Source organism: Cryptomeria japonica, chromosome 10 (assembly GCF_030272615.1).
Source record: "Cryptomeria japonica chromosome 10, Sugi_1.0, whole genome shotgun sequence".
Taxonomy (NCBI): domain Eukaryota; kingdom Viridiplantae; phylum Streptophyta; class Pinopsida; order Cupressales; family Cupressaceae; genus Cryptomeria; species Cryptomeria japonica.
The window spans coordinates 185,785,541-185,805,369 of NC_081414.1; positions in this window are offsets into that span (position 1 = coordinate 185,785,541).

A 19,829-nucleotide genomic window follows, 5' to 3' on the forward strand; every position below is an offset into this window, starting at 1 on the left:
TTCCTACTGGGATATCATAATCAAAATCCTTGTGACCTATGTCAGGTACCTCTTTGGTAAAGTATAGCATCAGGCATACTAGTAGGTTTCCAAAACAGAAAGTACCTTTCTTATCTCCCTTAATCTTCCTTAAGCTATCAATCAATTCATCTTTAAGCCATTCACACACATCAATATTAGCATTATTTTTCATCATCTCATATGCATTGTGAATACAAAGGCTAGAAATAGAATTCAGACTATTTGCATGTGTTTCTTTGTATCCTAGTACCATACTTACACATTTCACATTTATATCCTTACATCATTCACTCTAAGTGATCTATTATCAGATGTGGCTCCAGTTAAGTCCATAACTCCTTTGTTAGGTATTTTCTTGGTTTTATTAGGCCTACTACCAGTTGAAGGTAAACCAGTAACTGCCTTAATTGCTTCCTTAGTTATTTTGCAAACTGAATCTAACAAAATGAACTCTCCATGGACTTTGCTCAATACAAGTCTTACAACTTCCTTTGGAAATTTGGGAATGTTCAGAATCTCTACAAAACCTAAGTCTTCCACAATCTTATGTTTAGGTTTAATCACACCATTTCCTTCGGTAATAACGTCATTAAATATTTTCTTCAAATCCTCAGTCCCTAGGTTTTCTATGTTGCAATGTATGTAGATTCTAGGGTCTTCTACAAATGGTACACCCTTCAAAATTTTCAAAAAAGCTCTGATAGAATCATCTTGTTTTGCAATCTCAGAGATAATCTTAAACCTGAGTCTAGGGCATTTGACATCTTCCACAATGATAGGTTTTGCAATAAACTCAGTAACATAAGATGACGTTGCCATTTCAAAAGATAAATACCTCTTAACCGAAATTTTGAATGCCTAAAAATCACTTCGCACCTTCGCCTTAGAATGCCCTTGCTTAGTTTCATGCTCTCTAATTGTTTGAATGCTCAGTGAGTTCGAAATGAGGGTTTTTCAGTGCTTTATAGCCAAAAAGGTTCTTTAAAACTGCATTAAATGCTCGTCGGTTAAGTGAAAACTTAACACATCTACCGGTAAAGAAGAAATGTATCTTCTCACCATCAACCGAGGGTAGAATGCATGCTTTTCAACTTGTTGCAATACCCCTAAGGATTATTCCTCAGTTAGATGAGGAATATCCTACTGGTGGAGGATTACTCTGTTCTACTGGTGCAGAGATAGTTTCATCAATTCTCTGATCACTCTTCTTAATCCATTGTTTTGAAAATTCTTTCTTTACTTCATCTACCTTTTCTTTTCCCTTCAAACTAGATCCTTTGTTGTTGGCCGGTGTATTCTTGCTTCTACAGAATATTGCAATATTTCCAATCTTGTTGCATGCATAACAAGTTACATTATTCCTCTGAATAGCCTTTTCATATCCTTGACCGGTTTGTGATCTGCATTGATTAGATAAATGCCCAAATCTTCCACAAACATAGCATTTCACATTCATTCTGCAATTTTCTGAATTATGACCAACTTTGTTGCATTTGGAACACTGACCGGTGGGTGAGTTTGTATTCTGATTATTTCTAAATCTACACTGATTTGCTTTGTGACCATATTTGTTGCAATTGAAACATTTCCCATTAACTTTATAAGCATTAGGTTGTCTTACCAGTTTGTTCTGATCTTGATTATTTGTAGTACTGACACTTTCTCCAATTTCAAATCCAATTCAAATTGTATCTCCATTAGGTTTCTGTCTTTTAAGCATGTCATCAAGTTCTTTTGAACTTTTCTTGAATTTGTCTTTGTGTTTATTTGCAGTAACCAACTCATTTTCTAGAATTCCAACTTGTCTCACAAGCTCATCTTTATCATGTTGCATGTGAATCAGATCTATCTTTAACGTATCATTCTCATGACCAAGTCTTAGATTTTCATTTCCATGATCATTAAGTCTCCTAGTCAGGTCTTCTTCATTCTTCTTTTTGTCTTCAATATCCAAACATAACCTCATAGTCATATCTTGCATTTCATTCTTCATATTATTATTTTCTTGTCTCAACTTATTTGCAATATCTGTAAGAGTTTCTTTTTCATCATCATCATTCTGCATTTTCTCATGAAGTTCCTTTTTCTTATTTTGTGCTATAACCAGATTTTCTTGAAGTCCTTTAATGAATTCCTTAGCAGTTCTCAGATCATCTTCAAGTTTGATATTCTTCAATTTTTCTGCATCAAAATCTTCAAGAGCTCCTTCCAAATATTTTCTTAAGTTCTCCATCTGTACTGGTGTCAGAATCTCCCTCAAGCTATTGGGTTAGTGCAAGAAGATGAGTCCACTTTTTGGCCAAAAAGTGGAAGTGTTTTTCCTGTTTTTTAGATTTTCTCTCATTTGAGCTTAAATTTTGAAACACTTAGAGATTGAATCTTGGAAAAAGTCAGAAATATAAAAGATAGCCCTCTGAGTGTACTTTTCAAATATGTAATTTATTTTAATACCCACATAACAAAAAATAACTTTTTGAATGCAGTTCTAAAAACTATGTTTTAAAAATGTTTGTTTCATGACCATACCATGCATGTGTATGACCCACACTTTTTGACACAATTAAAATCATTTTCTCAAAAAATTCTGGGAAATGGTTTGTAACACACTGAATATTGATAAGCATATTTTTCTATATTTTTTTTTCAAATATTTTTTTTTAAATTAATTTTTTAATGGTCGTAATTATCTTTTTAAAAATTTGACGTGTAGAACCCACATAATTTGACGTAAAGTTAGCATTTTAATTAAAAAAAAAAATTAAATAGAAAAGAATTTTGTGTAGATTGGTGACATAATTTTTTTTTCAAAATTCATTAAAATAAAAAAGTTATTAAATTAAGAAAATTAGTTAATATTTCAAATTTATGGACCTGATTTAGTATAAATTAAATGAAAAATAGTTAAAATAATCAATTTTTAAATTAATTTACATATTTAGAATCTAGACAGTATAATCTGAAATGGGTTTCAATTTCGTATAAAAATTCTCTGATTAGAGGCACGTAAACTATTTCAGAAGTTCATATTTGTGCTTTCATTCATGGAGCTTTGAATTTGCAGGTTCATGTCTTAGGTGTGGCCATCCCAGGCCTATCCCGGGCCTAATCCCGAGGCAAGTGGTAGGTTGTGGATTCAAATTTTACATAACGAGCTCCCGTTTCTAAAATGGGGTTCCATTTTTTGCCCGTTGGATTTAATAACGGGTCCCTGTTTTTAAAATGGGCCCCCATATCTAAATAACCATTACTCTAAAAAAAAAGATAGATTGCATCGATTTACCACACTATCATTGAAATCCATACTGACAAATATTTTTTACATCATTTGGCAGTACTTTTTAATATTTTTGACACGATTTTTTGAAGAACTCAGTAAAAAGATATTATTTTTTGAAGATGAGTTTGTAAAAATGGGTTCTAAGCAACGTCAAAAGAAAAAAAAGAGGACAATGACAGTGGACGAAATTCAAGCACAAAGAGAGAAGGAGGCAAAATGCCAAAGAGATCGAAGATCACAACAACGACAATTGAATAACACTTCTGGAGCATCTAGTTCAGTGTCCATTGTAGATGAGACCATTGAAGACATCATGATGGATGCAAGAAATGTAGAACCACACACGGATATGACTGTTGATGCAAATGTTGATGTGGATGCGAATCCTGGTATGTTTTTAAATCCCGATGACTATGATGCCAATCAAATTGCTGATTTAAATGAAGCTGGATATAAATTTCATACACCAATACGAAAAGAAATAAAAATTGAAAATATTACACCACCCTCTCTGAAAGAAAATAAATGTAATTTGTTTACTATTGATAGCAATGTGCTAGATAATATTAATGGGTTAGTTTCTTGGAGATAAATCAGAACACATGTGAACAGATTATATAAACAATTTTTCTATAATAAAAAGTTAGGATTCCAATGTCAATTAATGCTACAATTAATAAAAATGTTAAAAATGCGTAAAGTCATGAAAAAAATAAGTATTTATGCAAAACCAAAAAGAAAAGATGAATCATATAAGCAAGTTGTATCTACTATTGCCAATGCCATCGATTCTATAGGAAAAACAGGTCGATCTAAAGATAAGAATGCAACACGTAGAGTTATAATGACTTCTATAGTTGACAAAATGATTGTTAGTAAAAGAATGTTAAGTGATATAAGTGGCTATTTGAACTTACATCGTAGAACCTTGTCAAGAATGGCCAAAAGAAGAGACACAATTGAGATTGATCCACTAAACCATTGTTGGAGTTTTAGTGGTAGACTTCAAAGGTCGGACATGAAATTAAATGATGAAACTAAACAATTAATTGCAAAATTTTGGCATGATAACACTAGAGTTTCATCAAATGCTAGAGATGTTTTAAAGTTAAGGGTGGGATCAAAAATTCGTGATCCTCATCCAAAACATCTTCTTGACATGACTCAAACTAAATTCTTTAAAAAATTTAGTGATGAATCTCTGTTAATGAATTTATGAATTAGTCAAAGATCATTTGAAAAATGCAAACCCTGGTATGTTAAAATCAATAAACAAACAATATCTTGTTGTTGTAAAACTCATGTTCAGTTTCATTACTATTATGATTTTTTTTCGATATATACGTTGTATGTTGCATGGTAATGATCTTGTGCAGGATTGTGGTGTTTATGTTCCACCTGAAACTATAAAAGATTTTATTGGAAGTTTATTTTGTAAACCACCTAATGAACAATTATTTCTTTCTAGTTCATGCATTTATGGCCTTTGCAATTTATGTGGGAACTATTCTTTGATAGGTGAATGTTTGCATGAACATGTTTCATCTGAGTTTGGACAAAAAATGGTTGATGTTAGGAGATTTAAAAATATAGAATACCCTCTAAAGGATGGAAAGATGGGGAAACGTTTAGAATTGATTACAGAACAAAATAGTGTGAATGCATTTATTAGTGAGTTTAAAACTCATATTGTTCCAAAATATGTGAAACATTCCCAACATGCCCGATGGCTTGATGGACAGTTTCGCATATGCAAGAACACATTTCCAGTTGGAACAATAGTATCAGTTGTGGATTTTGTAGAAAACTATACTCTAAAACCACAAGAGGAAACTCAATCACAATACTACAACTCAGTGCAAGTGGCCATATTTGTGCACATTATATATAGACATGACCATAATAGTACAAAAGATTACAGAAAATTCATTTCTATGTTAGTGATAATCGATTACACTCTTCAAAGTTTGTTCAACATTGCTTCGAGGTATTTTATGATAATCTTAAGGAAAGAGAAATTGACATGAAACAACATATGATATAGTCAGATAACTGCACTGGACAATTAAAAAATGCAAGAATGTTTTATTGGCTATGCAAAGTTCACAAGATAACCAATGTCCAACATTTATGGAGTTTTTTTGAAGCGGGACATGGTAAGGGGGAACACGATGGAGCCAGTGCCTGTATAAAAAGAGCTCTTGCTAGAGAACAATTGAAATTTGAGGATGCAGTGAAATTTAGAGATGCTCGTGCAGTTGTAGATTGGTGCAATTCAAAGTTGTCAAAAGGATCAACTAAAAACTCTGCAATTCAATGTTTCTTCTGGTTGATAGAGGAAGATAGTATTCCTATTCAGCATGATTGTAATACCATCATTGGATCAGCTAAATGGCATTTGTTTAAGAGTTCTAATTCAAACACATGGACTATATTCACAAGGCAACTTGCTTGCTTTTGTCAGTTTTGTGTTTCCGGAGATTGGGAATTTTATGAGAATAAAGAATGGCTTGAACAATGGCAACAAAGATCATTGACACCCATAGATGCAAATGATCCGCATGAAAGAACTGATGAAGATATGGATCAAATGTTTGCATCAAATGACTATGATTGCATTTCAGATCTTATACAACAAGGTAAAATTATTTTTGAAATTTGTTTTGATTTATTAAATAATACATATTTATGAAATCTTACAGTGTATATTTTTGTTTTTATTTCTCATTAAATATTAAAATAAAATTGTTTTGTGCACAGGACATGTCTATGCTGTTGTTGCACCAGAGGACAATGAAGAGGGGATAGAGTATTGGTTGGCTCGATGTGTAGAGCCAAAACACAAGCTAACCACTCCTCGAGTAGATGATGATGGTTATGACTATCCAACAGGATCTGTGGTTGTTGTTGGCACTTGGCTACGCAAATATCTAACAAGAAAGAATGGATTGCTTGCATTTGAAGATTATGAATTAGAGAAGAAGATTATACATTACTAGCATTTGGTAGTGGCAACTAATATAAAATTGGGTAGATATCGTGGCAGGCCTGCTAATAAACAATTATGGACTCTCTCTATGGAAGAGCACAAGACAATTATAGATGCTTTGCAAAAGAGAGAGGATGCAGATGGTATAATGGAATGAATATCAAGTAAGTTATAATTTAAACCCTTAATCCACCTCCCTTTTAAAAGTCATGATGCATATTATATATAGCATTTTATATCATGCATCATAATTATAAAATATAATCTAGTAAAATTTTGTTTCAAGTCTACCACAAGTATAAGGCATCAATGAAAACAAAGTTATTTGTGCATACTTTATGTTTCATTTTGAATAATTACAAGTAAGTTAAATTTTGATACCCTTAAGGCAAATCCCTTTGTATTTTAAATTCAATGCATCCTGATTATAAAAATTAATCATATATATTTATTTTTTCCAGGTCTCTCAGAGTAGACTTGGCCTCAATGACTACTATTGTTTGTGCATACTTTATGTTGTATTTTGAGAGATATAAATACTTATTATTATAATTTAAATAGACTGTTTATTTTATTTTAGATATGTCTTCTTGATTACATTTTGTGTACAATATAGATAAATGAGAGACTATTGGTCAAATTTATGAATGAGATTATTATGTTTTAATCAAGTTCTATTCATTATATTTATTTTGATACTTTTTAATTTACAATATGTTATAATTATAAGATATGTTTCGATACTTAGTTCATGATGTATGCACCTTTAGTTTATCTAATCACAAGAACTATTTAAATGAAATTCCAAAAATAAAATTACAAGTCCACATAATGCCTATAAAGTTGTTTAAGCACAACTTCCATAAATAAAATTTCAAGTCCACATAATATATAAAGTATGCACAAAATTTCAAGTCCACATAATTTCAAGTCAATATATATGATCTAATGTGCACATAATTTCAAGTCCACATAATATCTAATGGGCACAATACACATAAAGTATGCACATAATATATATGATCTAATCCTATTATGCAACTATCCATATACATAAAGCATGTGTGCACGTGTAAACAAATATGTAAAGCCCATAAAATAGTACATATCAGAGCCAAATAAATAGTAAAATTTCAAGTCCACATAATCCATATAATATCTAATCCATATATATATCTAGACGGTAACATGATGTTCACTCCACATAATATCTAATGTGCACAAAATATATAAGTATGCACAAAATATATATGATCTAATCCTATTATGCAACTATCCATATATATAAAGTATGTGCACATGTAAACAAATGTGTAAAGTCCATAAAAAAGTACATATCAAAGCCAAATAAATAGTAAAATCTAAGTGCTATCATCAATAACATCTCATGTTCTCTTGTCCCTAGGACGTGGTGCATTCAAATTGGCTATGATCAAAATTATGAGGATAACCTATCCTAGTGGTAGTGTCCACCTGCATACATGCATTTAATGAAATCATATTTAGTGAACATATATATGTGTACTAAATAATTTCAAGTTAAGTTACAATGTTGGAAGAGTTCATATTTATTTTAAGAATTATAAGATACATACCATAGATGGTGTCACAGTAGTCAGACCCTCTTCTCGATGTGATGTAGAGGGTCCCTCATGACCTGAATCCTGGAGAAAGAAGCATTCAATGTATCAACATGAAAATTTATATAGTATACAATGATAACATATTAACTTAAAAAGATAGTAAAATGTCTAGATAGAAATTTATACTATACCCCATAAGGTGTGTCGCGTTGTGTTCCAGTAGATGCAATATTGACTCTAATATTAGGTATAGTCCTTATCTACATAGACAAAATTTATTTAATGAAGTATTAGATTGTATAAAAAAAAGAGATGCACTTAGTTTATACCTATATTTAATGAAGTATAAAAAGATTGACATGTACATGTATATATATCTATACCTGGTCAAGATGAACATCCGAGCAAAGAAAATCCATATAAGATGTCATCATACTATCATCTGTTGCATCATGCTCAGCTAGAACTAAAGTAGATCCTGCAACAGCAATAGGACCTACACACATCTCATGACAACTCGAACACATATGTGGCATCCATCAAGGAGCAGATGCCATGTGAGCAGCTTGCTCACTCAAGTTACCTGTGAGGGAAGTCAAAGCATCTAATGTCGAAATGAATGATGTATTTTGGACATCTATAGGAATCAATGGAGCAACAAGTGGAACTATGGGTGGATCCGGTAGGGGATTATTACTCTGTGCCCCTAATCTATGTTGTGGCATTTCACGACCAACACCCTGGAATGACTTAATGTCAAAATAATTTGGTTTTTGGTTCATTACAAACTCACAGTATAATTTCTTCAAAAAATAAAGGGACCTCATAATTACGATGTGGTGGATAATCAAAAACCATCCACCATCTATCCCAAAAGTATCTAGCCATTTCTAGATGCACACACCACCTAATTGAAATTCTTTTCTGGTTAGGTTGCATTGGTTCTCTTGTTTTTGGGTTAGTAAAATATGGACATAAATGAGCTTTGGTTATTTTCAAATCAATGATTTGCCTATAAGTTAAACCATCGGCATAAAAATCACGCAACTCTTGTCGTCGTCTATGAAATTGATCTAATTGAGAATCAAAAGATCTAACTAACTCGACAACAATTTGCATTGATTTTGCAAACCCTACAAGATGGGGTGACGTGATTTGCTCATTTTGGATAGCAACAATGTTTTGTTCAATCGCTTGTAGGTTTTCATTAATTCATTCTCTTAAACGAATTTCATCCAATCTAGGGGGTGGAGGTGGAGGTGGTGGTGGTGGTGGAGGTGGTGGAGGAGGAGGAGGGGGTTGTGGTGGGGGATTTTCACCTAATAGTTCATCTATGTCAAAGACATCCATGATAACAAAGAGCTCCTGCATATATAAAGATATACATGAATTATATACAACTCTATGTCAAAGAAGAATCTATTTTACTAAATTAAAAAAAAACATTTATAAATAGTAACATTTCTATGTTGTTGAATGAGATACACGTGAAATATATAATATAATATTGAACTTAAAAAAATATACATGTACATACTATTGAATCTTTAAATATAAAATTTGCGCACAAAACTTAATAAAAACTTTCAATGAAACATCATAAATCTATTATATATTCAATTTAATAAATTCATTTCTTGTAAAATGCATCAACTATTAAAATTAATATAAAATATTTCATACATAAGATCAATAAAGAAGTGAGAACTAAGATGATCCTCCTTCTAGTGTAAGAATATATAAGGATTGATGATAAGTGCTTAAAATAAGATATTGAAATGTAAGATCATTACACTCTATAAACCAAGATATGATCATAAGAGCATCATGTGAGCACAATCATATGATATTAAGATGCAAAAATGAGTGATCAAATAGTGATAATCTATTATATTCTCTATAATAATAGGCCAATGTATGAAAAAAAGATAATACTTTAAGAAGATAGATTAACCAATATACAAACATAAGATAATGCTTTAATAAGATAAAAAAAACACTATATGAACATACATGTGAAGCAAATAGTCTTGAAGATCATAAGCTAGAACAAAGATTAAAGTATAAGACATCAATCATTATGGGAAATTAGTAGTTACTAATAAAGATTAGATTTAATGTAAAAATAGGAGATAAAACACATGAAGTAATAGAATATGAAGTAAACATAAAATATTAAATCATGTGATATCTAGTGGTTTCTCTTTTATGTTATGTGTCACCTCAATGTGTACATTCACTTTGTTGGTGCATCATTATTTTCTTGCATTTACCTAACTATTGTATTGCATATTTGCACCTAGAGGATAGGATAAGATTACTTGGGTAGATATCTACCTAGGTAGGAATCACATGTTCAACTCATACTCCCTAATTTGGTAGAGATGTGGATATATGTTACTCATCTTCTCAATTTTTTTGTAATAGTTCTCTGTAAATAGGATTTTATATATTAGAATTTTCCTAAAACATGTCTCAAAATGATTAAAAGACTTGAATCAAGGTCAAAAACTAGGAATGTGAGATACATGATATGGATGATGACAAGGATGGTTGAGAATAAAGAGAATTTGAATGGATTATGGTATACTCCAAGTGTAGGGTACTTTTAAAAAAAATTATACATGATGCCAAGGTACTTGTCCAAGGTGTCATAAGAATGGTTTTCACCCATGAATAAAAAAATTATGTTTACTTTTCTCTCTTTTTTAATTTTTATGCAAAACCAAATCCTTTAGGTGTGGATATGTTAAATGATACACAGGATATTTATAAGTTTTTAAAATTCTAATAATAGGACCAACTATGGACCTATTATGCAATGTCATGGCATAATAGGACCTATTATGCCATCATGGCATAATAGGTCCATAATTGGTCCTATCATACTAAGTAAACATGTCGAATTAGCATAGTTTCAGTGTTGGAGATGAATTAGATGATGAAGTTGGCAATTTTCAAGAAAATCATGTCATGTTGTGGCTTAGTAGGTCCTATTATGGCATAATAGGTGGACTATTATGCAATGTCTAGCATAATAGGTCCTATTATGCCATGATGGCATAATAGGTCCTATTATGCCATGACATGACATAATAGGACCAACTATGGATCCATTATGCAATGTCATGGCATAATAGGACATATTATGCCATCATGGCATAATAGGTCCATAATTGGTCCTATCATACTAAGTAAACATATCGAATTAGCATAGTTTCAGTGTTGGAGATGAATTAGATGATGAAGTTGGCAATTTTTGAGAAAATCATGTCATGTTGTGGCTTAATAGGTCCTATTATGGACCTATTATGCCATGATGGCATACTAGGTGGATTATTATGCAATGTCATGGCATAATAGGACCTATTATGCCATGATGGCATAATAGGTCCTATTGTGCCATGACATGATATAATAGGACCAACTATGAACCCATTATGAAATGTCATGGCATAATAGGACATATTATGCCATCATGTCATAATGTGTCCTATTATGCCATCATGGCATAATGTGTCCTATTATGCCATTACATGACATAATGTGTCCATAATTGATCCTTTTATACCATCACATGACATAATAGGACCATAATAGGACCTTTATGCCATGACATGGCATAAACCTAAGCCTAAACTTTGATATCTAAAATTTGAAGAGTAATGTTAATTACTTTTAAGGTTATACTAATTTAGTGGTAACTTTTGTATTACCTAATGAGGATTAAGAACAATTTAGGTACATATGTTTGGTTTTATTTTGATTTCCTTTTCGAACGTTTTTGTTTTTGTTTCCATTTCATTTTCATTTTTTTGCTTGTGTCGATTTCATTTTGTTAATTATCTAGGTTTGGTTTTGATTTCTAAATTTGTTGATTAGGGTTTAGGGTTAACTGTTCAAAAATATTTTAGATCAAAATCAAGAATTTACAAATATAAAAAATAATTTAATTAGAGGCTACTATAAAAAATAAAAAAATAATACAAAAAAAACTAAATAATACACAAAAAAATATATATATATACAAGAAAATTATGAAATGTGAAAATAGATGACTGAATGTGTACCTGGGATAGTGGTGGAGGCTTGAAATGGAAACCACAGCACAGGGGGCCATTTTTGATCTCCTCTTGTCAATTCACTATCATGGTGAAAATGAAAAATTTGCCCAAAAAAATGGTAAAAATAGAATTTAAAAACGGGGACCTGTTTTTTCAAAATGGACCACCGTTATTTAAAAACAGGCCCCTGTTTTGTTTAGAAATGGGGGCCCATTTTATTTAGCTTCGGCCCCCCGTCACCTTTCGTCTCGAGAGGCCGAACCATTAACGGGTCCCCGTCTTTTTAGAACGGGCCCCCATTTTTTGAAAATGGGGGCCCGTTCTGTGGAGCACGTTTTCCAATGCACAAACTTCCATGAATTTGTGACTCATTAGCTTGCACATACCCTATTATTCTTTTGCAAATAGAGGACCAAGCTTTGATACCAATAGTTAGATGCAATGACAATCCCAAAGACACTGAGAGGGGGGGGGTGAATCAGTGTCTAACCGATTAGCAGAATATTTAAACTTATTGATAACTTTGCAACCCAAAATAGTGTACCGGTAAATAAGAATTATTGTAGTAAACAGAAAAAATAGAGACAACATAGAAACACACCATATCACAAGATATTTAACGAGAAAACCCAGCGTGGGAAAAACCTCGGTGGGATTTGTGACCCACAATATTTACTCACTGGCCAATGAATAAATTCTAATTACAATAAGGGGCCTGCACATGCAGGGAGGCCAATAGTCTAGAGCTCACTACTCAATGAAGAGTCACACTGACTACAAAATGGATAATTAAATCCAATACAATGTGTTGGCATTTGGCATTATAACAGACAAGGGGAGATTGTTGGCATTTTGATAAGGATATTGAGAAGGTTGTTGATGATTATGGATAAAACGGATTAAGGATTTTTACTGTCTTAATATTATTATTTTATCATTTATGTTAAGAAATTAATTTTCTAATTCAGTATGATGTTGCCATATCTTGAGAAGTATGATTTGATGAGTATAAAGATGTCGGTAAAAGACACAGATAGAATATAATGGATAAGGGGAGAAATAAGTTATTCAATGGGCAACTATTATCGAGTTAGACAATGATGAGATCACGATGATTAGATTGTTTTGATATCCTACATATGTTATTGATTGAAAGGTTAATACTATACTATGTTACCGAGCAAAGAACCTAGTTGGTAAACCTTAAGGTTATCGCTATCGGCTAATGAAGGCAGAATGTCTATCGAGTGAAGTTTAGTATTTACCAAGTTGCAACCGAGTAATAACAGAATGCATTGAATGTATAAAAGCATTATTTAATGAAGGAAGCTGATGAGCTGGCTATGATTAAATGATTGGTATGTTGTGAATGAAGTTTGTTAAAGAATCTATGGCAAAGGATAATTGGAAGGAAGATCTACAGCTCAAATTGAACCGCAATACCCTAGCACAAGTTAAAAGAAATGTATGCAAGTTCCAAGGCGGGGTAAAACGTTTTCAAATCTAAGGATACATTGAACCTGGTCAAAGTTTGAAGATCTGATGGCTATGATTGATCATGGAAAATGTGATCAAGGAGATTAAGTGGCCGGCAAATTGTTTATAAATAGGAAACTGTTGATAAACAATGCAGGCAGGCAAGTGTATGCACAGGGATGCTACATAGTGATTACCGAGCACATAAGCTTGAAGACCTGTTTTGAATAACAGAGTATAGAGCCCAACAGATGGACAAGATTAGTTCTATGTCTATATTGTATTGAGAAAATAAGAATCTACTTTAGCATTTTAGATGTGAAGTTGCAGATAGATATTTATTACTATTATTTTGTGAAGTGACAGAAAATCTCTTAACCGAGTGGACTTAACAGTCTTATTTGTAAAACCCTCTAGCAAGGTGACATTCTAATTGAGTGTTTGAAATCCTTTAACAAGGTCACTTCTAACAAGGTGAAGATCCTAACAGATCTGAGGGAAATCCCTTAACCAGGTCACATCTAGCAATGTGTTTGTAATCTTTAACATGATTTGCTTTTAACCGAGCATACTCTAGAAGAGTATATTTCTTAGTGGGTCTGAAATCCCACAGTGGTTTTTCCCTATTTGGGTTTCCACATTAAATCTGGTGTTATGAGTGTTATGATGTTTATATGCTTTTGAGTTTGCATTTTAAGCAGTTTTGGTTATATTACTGAAGTATATGTTACCGAGGTTGAATCTGATGTTTTTATGGAAGATTAAGTTTGTATGATTCACCCGCCCCTCTCATCTTATTAGCTTGGCATATGTACTTATCTTTAAGTATCAGAACTATCAATTGGTATCAGAACTTTGGACTCTGGAAGGAAAATTTTAAAGGTACTCAAGGAAAAGATCCAAAGATGTATAAGAGGGATGCACCGAAGCTGAACAAGTCAAGTTTCTCTACATGGCAGAAAAGGATGAAGCTGCACCTATCAAGAGTTGGAGAATATGTTGTATATTATCTGGAGAATGATTTCATCACACCGAGCACCTATCCATTGACAATGGAAGAGATAAAGGCAAAGCAAGAACATATTCAAGCAATGATTGAAATAACATCTGCATTGACCGATTCAAAGTTTAATGATCTAGAAGGCTGCAATGATGCCAAGGCAATGTGGGACAAGCTCATATCTGTGTATGGAGGAGATGAACATGTTCAGAGAGAAAAGGTGGAGAGTCTAAAAGGACAACTTTAATCTATGAGGATGAATGAAGGTGAGAACACAACCTAGTACAGTACAAGACTAAAGGAGATTGTCAATCAAATCAAAGGAGTAGGTGGAACTATTGAAGAAAAGGATATAACAAGTAAGTTGTTAAGAACCCTTCTATTGGCCTATGCAATCTGAGTCTCTACAATCAATGAATTGAGGTCTGTATCTAATATGCCAGTTTCTTTAGATGCTACTATTGGTAAGCTACATGCATTTGAGTTAAGTAACTTTGATAATAGTGGGTCATCGGTAAATAAAGTTGAATCTGCATTTAGTTCTTTTCATATTGGTGAATCTGATGATTACAATGATAGAATGAGTAAGTACACTAAAGGGGATCACAATGGAGCAAGTGAAAGATTTCGCAAGAACATGGAGGAAGTACACAAACTGTATGAGGAAATCAGAAAGCAAGAAGAGTTTGAAGCACTATTAGCCAGAAGGTTACCGAGAGGCAAAGGTAAGTATAAAGGAAAACTACCTTTGAAATGTTTCAATTGTGATAAGATAGGACATATGGCTTATAACTATCCTGAAAAAGATTCTAATGAAAAGAGAGATTACTAAGATGATAGACAGAAAGATAATCATTATAGAGGACACCGAGACTTAAGAAGAAGAGATAGAAAGTCATGCTTAATAGCTGGTGAGGAATCCAATGATGATAAATCAGATGAAACTGATACAGAGGAAGTAGTTTATGTCGCCATCAAAGATGGATCAGATGAAGAAAGGTATGAAGAAAAAGCCCTTATATCTCACATAAATACTAATGATTCTTCGATCATAGATAGTGGATGCTCACATCACATGAAGGGTGATAAACACAAGTTTGTTATGTTAGAAGATTATGATGGAGGCTATGTAAGATTTGGTAATGATGCACCATGTTCGGTAAGAGGTAAAGGATCCATAACACTTGTTTACAATGCAAGATGCAATGATGTTTATTGGGTTGAAGGTATAAAATACAATTTGTTGAGTGTAGCATAGCTAAACAATACAGGATACCAAATAGAATTTTAGAAAGGAATTGTCAAAGTTCATGACAAGCATGAAAAGTTAGCTGCTACCGAGACACAAACAAAAGGTAACACATTTCACTTTAACTCAACTTGGAATAAATGTTTGTATGCAAAGATAGATGATACCTAGTTATGGCATAAAAGGTTTTGTCATGTAAATTTTGATAATCTGATCAAAATAAGCAAGAAGCACCGAGTAAGAGGTCTACCGAGTCTTGAAAAACCTGAGAATGCTATGTGCCGAGGATGCCAAATGGGTAAAATGACAAGATCAAGCTTTACAAGTAAGTCCTACACTTCTAAGGGAATTTTAGATCTTGTGCACACTAATCTTTATGGTCCTATGAAAGTTCAAAGTTATTACGGTGATAAATATTTCATATTATTTGTGGATGATTACTCAAGGATGATGTCAGTAATGTTTTTAAAAGAAAAATCAGAAGCTTTTCAAATGTTTAAATGGTACAAGGCAAGAGTTGAAAATGAAACAGGAAGACAACTTAAATGTCTTAGATCAGATAGAGGAGGAGAGTTCACATCTGATGAGTTCAACTTATTCTGCAATGATCATGGTATAAAAATACAGGTCTCTACACCGAGAACTCCACAGCAAAATGGAAATGCTGAGAGAAGAAACAAATCTATTGTGGATTGTGCCAGAACCCTGATGATTGAAAAGAAAGTGCCACAAACATTTTGGAGAGAATCAATAAGCACTGCAGTTTACACCTTGAACTGAGTACAATTGAAGAAAGGAACTTTGAAGACACCTTATGAAAGCTGGTATGATGAGAAACCTAATGTAAGTTATTTTAAAATCTTTAGAAGTAGATGTTATGTACACAAGGATGATAGAAATAGCAATTTTGAATAGAAAACTGAAGAAGGAACATTTCTTGGTTATTCTTCTAGAAGTAAAGCATTTAAATGTCTAATCAAATCATCTAACAAAATAGTAGAAAGTGCAAATGTGAAAATTGATGAATTTGCAGAAAGAAATGATGAAGGAAATTCCAAGGAACCAAAAGATTATGATGAATTTGTCTATGTTCAACCGACAAGTCCTACCAAGAAAAATGTAGAAGGAAATGAAGAGAATATCCAGTTACCAAGTGATGAAGAAGAACATACAGAGCCTACCGAGCCTGTATTAGCCAAATATGTTAGAAGACATCATGCACCAAGTCAGATTATAGGAGATAAGGATGATCCAATGATGACAAGGAACAAACTGAGACAGAACACATGTCTGATATCTAAATTTGAACCAAGAATAGTGAAAGAGGCATTTAACAGTGAAGATTAGATAAATGCTATGATAGAAGAGATTGATCAAATCAAGAAGAATGACACATGGACACTGGTCCCAAGACCAAAGGACAAAAATGTAATCGGTACAAAATGGATTTTCAGAAACAAGTTAAATGAAAAAGGAGAGGTCATTCGAAATAAAGCAAGAATAGTTTGCAAAGGTTATGCCCAAGAAGAAGGAATTAAATATGGTGAGACTTATGCACCTGTAGCAAGACTTGAAGGAGTAAGAACATTGTCGGCATATGCTGCTTACAAGAATTTCAAGGTATATCAAATGGATGTCAAATCTGCATTTCTAAATGGTATATTAGAAGAAGAAGTTTTTATTGAACAACCTGAAGGATTTGCTGAAGACAATAATAAAGATCAGGTATGTAAATTGAACAAAACTTTATATGGTCTAAAACAAGAACCTAGAGCATGGAATGAAAGATTGCACTCTTATTTAATCAAGATTGGTTTTATAGGAATAAGTGAAAACAACAATATTTACATGAAGAATGATGAAAATGGAATACTGATCTCAGCCGTATTTGTTGATGATATTATATTTTGTGGAAATGACTCTCTATGTAAGAACTTTGGAAATGAAAATGAGCAAAGAATTTGAGATGTCATTAATCGGTGAGATAAAATATTTTATAGGTTTACAGATACTGCAAATGAAATATGAGATTTTCATTACTCAATCCAAGTACATAAAGGAAATCTTGAAGAAATTTGGAATGCAGGATTCGAAACCAGTAAGTACTCCTATGACTACCAACTATAAATTATCAAAGAATTATGAATCTACGTCTGCTGATGAGACACTTTACGGATCCATGATTGGAAAGTTGCAATATGTTGTTCACAACAGGCCAGACATAGCACATGCAGTAGGTATAGTTGCAAGATTCTCTACAGATCCTAAGGAAACACAGATGACATCAATCAAGAGAATTTTTAGATACTTGAAAGGCACTGAGGATTATGGCTTAGTATATCATAAAAGAAATGATTTTGATTTAAAAAAATTTACTGATGCTGATTGGGCAGGCAACATTGATGACAGAAAAAGCACAAGTGGAGGAGCTTTCTTTTTAGGAGAAAGACAAGTGAGTTGGCTTAGCAAGAAACAAGGATGTGTTTCATAGTCAACAGCAGAAGCTGAATACATTGCTGCAGCATTGAATTGTACCAACATAGCATGGATCAAACAACTGTTGGAAGGTATAAATGAGAAAGTTACCGAGCCAATAACTATATTCTATGACAATACTAGTGCCATTAACATTTCAAAGAATCCTGTTATGCACTCTAAGACAAAGCACATCTCTATCAAATATCATTATCTTAGAGAAGAAGCGCAAGAGAAGAAAGTGGTATTGGAGTATGTTAGCACAAAGGAACAAATAGCAAATATCTTCACCAAGCCACTGCCAAGGGACACTTTTGTGTATCTCAGAAGTAAGTTAGGGGTCCTACCCCTATCTTCTACTCACTAACCGAGTTCGGTGAAAGCATAAATAATACAGGGAATAGGAATTGAAGACATAAATGCTCTGACCGAGACTAAGTTGACACATAATAGCAGGAAATCACTTCATACAGGAAGAAATTATGTTTTAGTTCTTTACTTTTTGGCATTGTTGTCAAAGGGGAAGAAGACAGAAGAGAAGAGGAGAAGACTAATGTATGGGGGAGAATTCTGATGACAGGGGGAGAGCATTTCAGCATTTTAGAATCTCACAGCAATCCGAATCAATTAGGTCAAATCAATTGGTTTTTCCATCAATGCCAAAGGAGGAGATTGTTGGCATTTGGCATTATAACAGACAAGGGGAGGTTGTTGGAATTTCGATAAGGATATTGAGAAGGTTGTTGATGATTATGGATAAAACTAATTAAGGATGTTTACTATCTTAATATTATTATTTTGTCATTTATGTCAAGAAATTGATTTTCTAATTCAGTATGATGTTGCCATATCTTGAGAAGTATGATTTGGTAAAAGACACGGATAGAATATAATGGATAAGGGGAGAAATAAGTTATTCAATGGGCAACTATTACTGAGTTAGACAATCATGAGATCATGATGATTAGATTGTTTTGGTATCCTACATATCTTATTGATTGAAAGGTTAATACTATACTATGTTACCGAGCAAAGAACCTAGTCGGTAAACCCTAAGGAACCTAGTCGATAACCCTAAGGTTATCGCTATCGGTTAATGAAGGCAGAATGTCTACCGAGTGAAGTTTAGTATTTATCGAGTTGCAACCGAGTAATGACAGAATGCATTGAATGAATAAAAGCATTATTTAATGAAGGAAGCTGATGAGCTGGCTATGATTAAATGATCAGTATGTCGTGAATGAAGTTTGTTAAAGAATCTATGGCAAAGGATAATCGGTAGGAAGATCTATAGCTCAGATTGAACTGCAATACCCTAGCACAAGTTCCAAGAAATGTATGCAAGTTCCAAGGCAAGGTAAAACATTTTCAGATCTAAGGATACATTGAACCTAGTCAAAGTTTGAAGATTTGATGGCTATGATTGATCATGGGAAATGTGATCAAGGAGATTAAGTTGTTGGTGAATTGTTTATAAATAGGGAACTATTGATAAACAATGCAGGTGGGTAAGTGTATGCACAGGGATGCTACGTAGTGATTACCGAGCACAGAAGCTTGAAGACTTGTTTTGAATAATAGAGTATAGAGCCCAACAGATGGACAAGATTAGTTCTATGTCTATATTGTATTGAGAAAATAAGAATCTACTTTAGAATTTTAGATGTGAAGTTGCAGATAGATTTTTATTACTGT